The sequence below is a fragment of the Nycticebus coucang genome, chromosome 4 (genome assembly GCF_027406575.1).
Source record: "Nycticebus coucang isolate mNycCou1 chromosome 4, mNycCou1.pri, whole genome shotgun sequence".
Taxonomy (NCBI): domain Eukaryota; kingdom Metazoa; phylum Chordata; class Mammalia; order Primates; family Lorisidae; genus Nycticebus; species Nycticebus coucang.
The window spans coordinates 103001538-103007821 of record NC_069783.1 but is presented as its reverse complement, the minus strand read 5'-3'; the positions used below and the strand labels follow the sequence as shown (position 1 = coordinate 103007821).

The window sequence follows — 6284 nt, the reverse complement described above, 5'->3', positions numbered from 1 at the left end:
CCAGGCTATGACATCACACAGAGGCGGTGACAAATTCTGACAGCCGAGTCCTGCTCCAGCCCCGCTCTTTTCTGTCAGTTAAAGAGTTAGTGCCACATCATTTGTGTCCCTGTTATTTGCACCCCTCATCTTTGTGTTTATAAAATAGTCCCCAAATACTTGCATTAATTGTTTAATTTTAAGCAATTAAGTTGCAGGGTACTTGGCTCTGGAATTACAAATTCAACACAGAATGACTTCCCTGAAAGGCTACAGGGACCTTTGTATGGGCTGTTATCAGCTAGGACCTCTATCATCTCAGCAAAAAAGTCCCAAAGGGTCAACTTTGTTACTTTTTAAGGGTAAAAGAAATAATGTTCCACCGAAAAGGATTTCTTTCCTTTTGCAGGCTAGCCCACAGTACCAGTAGGGGGCCCATCACAGCTATTCAACATGTACATCTCTTGTAAGCCCCCCAGGTCCTGCCACACTTTTCCCTCTGGCAGGTCCATAACTCCCTCTGGCACTGATGCTGCCTTCCTTCTCCTGGAGCTCTCCCTGGCTCTTGTGTGTCTGGTTTATGTTTGCTTTTTTGTGTGTTTTTTTTTTTTTTTCAGGTCCCAGGTTATAGGTCTTCTTTCTAGAGAATCCTTCCCTCACTTTCCACATCATCTCAAGCAAGTCCCTCCTGTTTCCTTGTTTGTGGCTCCTTCCTTTCATTTAGAGAAGCTATCGAAATTTAGTTTTTCTTATCTGCTTATGAGCATTTTCTATATCCTGTGTTACACTAAAAGGCACGTGAAGCACGGCCAGGTCTCTGTCTGGTTTTCTCATTGTTTACCAGCTATGTGCTTAGTGCCTGGTATACTACTATTTCTTGAGAGAATGAATGAGTAAAATTAAACAAAAATTGAGGAAGTGAGTTCTTTGGTTCACTGTTAGATGAGAATTAGGTGAGCCTGGTTCCTGTGGCTTGCCAGTCTTAGCCAGAAGTCAGACTGGCTGCATTTGAATCCTGTGCTATCTCTTGGTAGCTGTGGGCAATGGCAAGTTACGAATCTTTGTATTTACACTTCACACTTCTGTCGTGTAAATTAGGGATCTTGACAGTATCTACCTCATAGTGTTGTTTGCTGGGGGTGGGGGATGGGGTGGATAAAATAGTGCCTTGGTTATTACAGCTGGGGAATGTTCCATCCACTGTGGCTATTAATAACAATGAAGGACAATAGTTCACTATTTCTCTCTGGCTCACATCTGGATGCAAACTCAGATAAGATAAATTCTTTGGCTTCCTTATTGCTCATCGCCTCCCTATCGGCTGTGATGAGGCAAGTGGACACTTGGACAGACACTTGATATTCATATGCTATTAGAAAGACTTACAACAGTTACCTGTAACTCTTCAGTTAGACTCATTCTATAATCTTTTCAGCCCCATGTGCTCTCAGGGTAGAGGGGTAGGTAGTTCACCAATATCTCAGCAGTTTTGTCTAGTGCACTGTGTTTTAGAAGGCTGGCAGATGGGGGAGGATATGTGGAGTGGCTAGGGTTGAAAATAGACACAGGGGAAAGTTGAATATTTCAAATAATTTGTTAAAAACCACAATGAGATTGTCATCTTAGACCGGTAAGAATGACTATTATTAAAAAGTCAAGAAATACACAGATGCTGGCAAGGATTTGGAGAATAGGGAATGCTTTTACACTGTTGGTGGGAATGTGAATTACAACCTCTGTGGAAAAGAGTATGGAGAGCTCTCAAAGAACTAAAAATAGAAATACTGTTCGATCCAGCAGTCCACTAGTGTGGATCTACGCAAAGGAAAAGAAATCCACACATCAAAATGATACCCACCCTTGTATGAGGGTCTGACGATTAAGTCTGTGAACTCATCCTATAAAGAGTGCTACGTAACACATTGCTGACTATCACTACGGTTGCCTTCGAATCACTCCCCTTGGGAAGCTGCGCAATGATGCCAGTGCCCAGTCCACCCTTACAAGCAATTTTGCAGCTCTTTCTGGAATGAACTGCCCATCATGTGCTTATGTCGGCAGGGAAGGTTTCATCACCTTGGGGTATCAGTGTCTCACAGCTGTGTTTGTGTTGACATGTGGCGGTGGCGTGATGAATGGCCTTCATTATTGTTGTTGTGTGTTTTTGTGTACTGTACAATGACAGTTCTGATGGTCATTCCAGAAAAAGAATTCCAAAATTGCTTTGAAAGTTGGACTAGATGCTGGCATGGTGCCTAGCTTCTCGAGGGGAGTATTATTGAGTTGAAATTGCCCCTTAATAGCTGTATAACCTTTCTAGATGTTTAATCTCTACTGAGACTTTTGTTTTCTATTAATCTCATGGAGTTACTGAGAAGATTCATGTGTATAAGGTGTCCTGTAGTCCTGGCATACATTGAATACCAAAGATAAAGTTAATACCATCTCCTCCTCTGATTCTTCCCTGAACCTCTTATTTCAACTCTGTTTCTCTGTTTGTTTCTGAGTATGGAGAGGAGATTCCAACTCTCAGTGTGATCTTTGGATGTTTCCATCGCAAACGATTAATACTGTCATGTTCAGGCCTAAAATGTGATTTGTTGGACAAATTTGTGACTGGGTTCCCAACCTCTGTTTTTCTTAGGAAAATCCAGAATGCTGGTTACTGCTCTTAAACAAGTTTTTGTTTGTTTTTACTAAAGGAATGTGTCTAAAATGTATTTTGATTTTTCATACTGTTTTTTTTTTATTTTTTTGAAATTTTTCTTTGTAAGCTTTGCCAGAGTCTTACTGTTTTATTTTTCCCCTCAGATAACTACCTCTTAAATTTATCCTTTGGTTGTATTTTTTTTGGGTTTATTAACTTCTGCTTTATTCTTCATTCTTTCCTGGGTTTTATGACCTCTTCCTAATTTCTTGAGCTAAATATCTCTGTGCAATTTTAATTATATCTACTGATTTTTTTTTTTTTATTGTTGGGGATTCATTGAGGGTACAATAAGCCAGGTTACACTGATTGCAATTGTTACGTAAAGTCCCTCTTGCAATCATGTCTTGCCCCCATAAAGTGTGACACACACCAAGGCCCCACCCCCCTCCCTCCGTCCCTCTTTCTGCTTTCCCCCCCTCATAACCTTAATTGTCATTAATTGTCCTCATATCAAAATTGAGTACATAGGATTCATGCTTCCCCATTCTTGTGATGCTTTACTAAGAATAATGTCTTCCACTTCCATCCAGGTTAATAGGAAGGATGTAAAGTCTCCATTTTTTTTTTAATGGCTGAATATTATTCCATGGTATACATATACCACAGCTTGTTAATCCATTCCTGGGTTGGTGGGCATTTGGGCTGTTTCCACATTTTGGCGATTGTAAATTGAGCTGCAATAAACAGTCTAGTACAAGTGTCCTTATGATAAAAGGATTTCTTTCCTTCTGGGTAGATGCCCAGTAATGGGATTGCAGGATCAAATGGGAGGTCTACTTTGAGTGCTTTGAGGTTTCTCCATACTTCCTTCCAGAAAGGTTGTACTAGTTTACAGTCCCACCAGCAGTGTGAAAGTGTTCCCTTCTCTCCACATCCACGCCAGCATCTGAAGTTTTGAGATTTTGTGATGTGGACCATTCTCACTGGGGTTAGATGATATCTCAGGGTTGTTTTGATTTGCATTTCTCTAATATATAGAGATGATGAACATTTTTTCATGTGTTTGTTAGCCATTCGTCTGTCATCTTTAGAGAAAGTTCTATTCATGTCTCTTGCCCATTGATATATGGGATTTTTGGCTTTTTTCATGTGGATTATTTTGAGTTCTCTATAGATCCTAGTTATCAAGCTTTTGGATTTTTCATACTGTTTTAAAAGACATCCGTTGGAGAATGAGCTAAACCAGTGTTGAAGAAAAGTAAAATTGTCTTCATCTTTTGAATCAATATTTAGCTTAGGCTCATTAGAAATGGCTCTATTGTTTTCTAATACTTGCAACAAAATTGGGAGGAAAAAGGAACAATAAGACCACGCAATTGGCGGTGGCTCCTTGCTACAGGCGCCGCCCTCCTACATCCTCCCCTGCCCAGCTGGCCACGGGCACCCCTGCTGCTTCCTCCTCCGCTCCTCAAAACTGCTCCTGCCCCTTGGGTCACGCGGTTTTAAAATTGAAAATTTTGATGCATCACTTAGTCCCTATTTCAAAGCACTGCTAGGTGCCCAAGATACCAGAGTAAAAGGATGGTTTCTTCTGGACAATTACATACCTACATGTATCTGTTCCATCATATATTTATAAGTGTATGGCTGGGACCAAAATACATGAAGAATAGACAGCTGTTCCCTTGCTGGGGTATTTTAGTGGTGTGTAACCTTGGACTCACGTTGCTGTCCGTCTATATGTTCTGTGAGTTAGTAACAGGAATATGGGAAGGCAGATACAACTTCTGTCAGGGCACACGCAGGGTGGGAGAGTCAGATCTGAAGATCATCCGTGTCCTCTGGTGGTACTGTATCTCCAAACTGATGGAATTTATGGACACCTTCTTCTTGTTTCTGCGTAAGAACAACCACCGGATCACCATGCTGCGTGTCTACTACCACGCCTCCATGCTGAGCATCTGGTGGTTTGTGATGAACTGGGTCCCCTGTGGCCACTCTTATTTTGGTGCTGCACTGAGCAGCTTCATCCCTGTCCTCATGTAGCTTACTAAGGCCTGTCTTAAGGACTGCCGCAGCTGCCTCAGTTTGTGCTGACGGTCGGCCAGACCAGCTGTGGGGTCATCTGGCCATGCACGTTCCCTCTCGGTTGGCCATATTTGCAAATCGGCTACATGATTTCCCTGATTGCTCTCTTCACAAACTTCTATATTCAGACCTACAACAGGAAGAGGGGCCTCCCAGAGGAAAGACCACCTGAAAGACCACCAGAATGGGTCCGTGGCTGCTGTCAACGGACACACCAACAGCTTTTCTTTCCTGGAAAACAATGTGAAGCCAAGGAAACCCAGGAAGGATTGAAATTCAAGAGTTGAAAACCTCCAAACCACGTCATCTGATTGTAAGCACAATGTGAGTTGTGCCTGATGCTTGTTAACAGCTGCTGTAACCAGTGCAGCCTACACTAGTGTGACTCGTGTAGGACCCCTTTCATCAGTTCAAAACCCTTAGAAAATGTATACAGATTATTATACAAGTAGGTTAAGATTTCTAACATTTCTGGGCTCTCATCAACTCCCACCCTGCGCTAGACTGTGGAAAGGGAGTATTGTTGTAGTATACAACACTGCTATTGCCTTATTAGTTATAACATGATAGGTGCTGAATTGTGATTCATAATTTAAAAACATTGTAATCCAAACTTTTTTTTTTTACTATAGATCATGCATGTGATTGTAAATGTAACTTTGTACAATGTTGTTACAGTAGAGAAACACACATGCCTTAAAATTTAAAAAGCAGGTATCAAAGCTTATTAATTTAAATTAGGGTATGTTTCAAGTTTGTATTCATTCGTGATAAAACTCTGTTTAGAAAAATCAAAGACCATGATTTATGAAACTAGTGTGTGACATATAATTTCAAGTGACTTGTAGATGTGAAATCAGAAATGGCACCTTTGGTTTTGTAATATTAGCTTTGAATCAGGCTGACTCAAATCTAGTGGAACAGTTTAACTTTTTAACAGATTTTTTTTTTTTATTTTGAGTGCCACTGTTAATGTAAGAAAGAGGAGAGGGCTCTGAAGCAGTCTTGGTGAAACTTAAATATTCTTTGTCCTCAAGATTTTAGGAAGAGTGTAGAATGAGTAGGCCATTTTTTAATTTCTCTGAAGCACTAAGTGTTTTTATAGAGAAAACAAAATGTCTGTTTTGCTTTCCACCAGTTCCAGAGAAGATGTATACTTTTCAGAAGAGATTGGATCCTTACCATTTGACAGTATCACATAGATGGGCAGTGAGAAACTGGTTTCCAGGGTCCAATTTTAGACTGATTTCTGTACTGCTATATGTTTTGACACAAACTTCCTTTTAAAATGTGCCTAGTTTACCAAAATTAACAAAGGGAAGATAAAGGACTTTAAAAAATGTTAAGGTAAGGCTGGGCGCAGTGGCTCACACCTATAATCCTAGTAGTACTCTAGGAGACTGAGACAGGGGGATTGCTTGAGCTCAGGAGTTGAGACCAGCCTGAACAAGAGCGAGACCCCTGTCTCTAAAAAATAGCTGAGCGTTGTGGCGGGTACTTGTAGTCCCAGCTATTTGGGAGGCTGAGGCAAGAGGATCTCTTGAGTTCAAGAGTTGGAGATTGCTGT

At 40.9% G+C, this 6284-nt stretch overlaps 1 pseudogene; it reads left to right on the top strand.

Annotated features, from left to right (window-relative positions):
• Positions 1-2030: 2030 nt before the first annotated feature.
• Positions 2031-5004, top strand: LOC128584375 (elongation of very long chain fatty acids protein 5-like; annotated as a pseudogene).
• The last annotated feature ends 1280 nt before the right edge of the window (positions 5005-6284 follow it).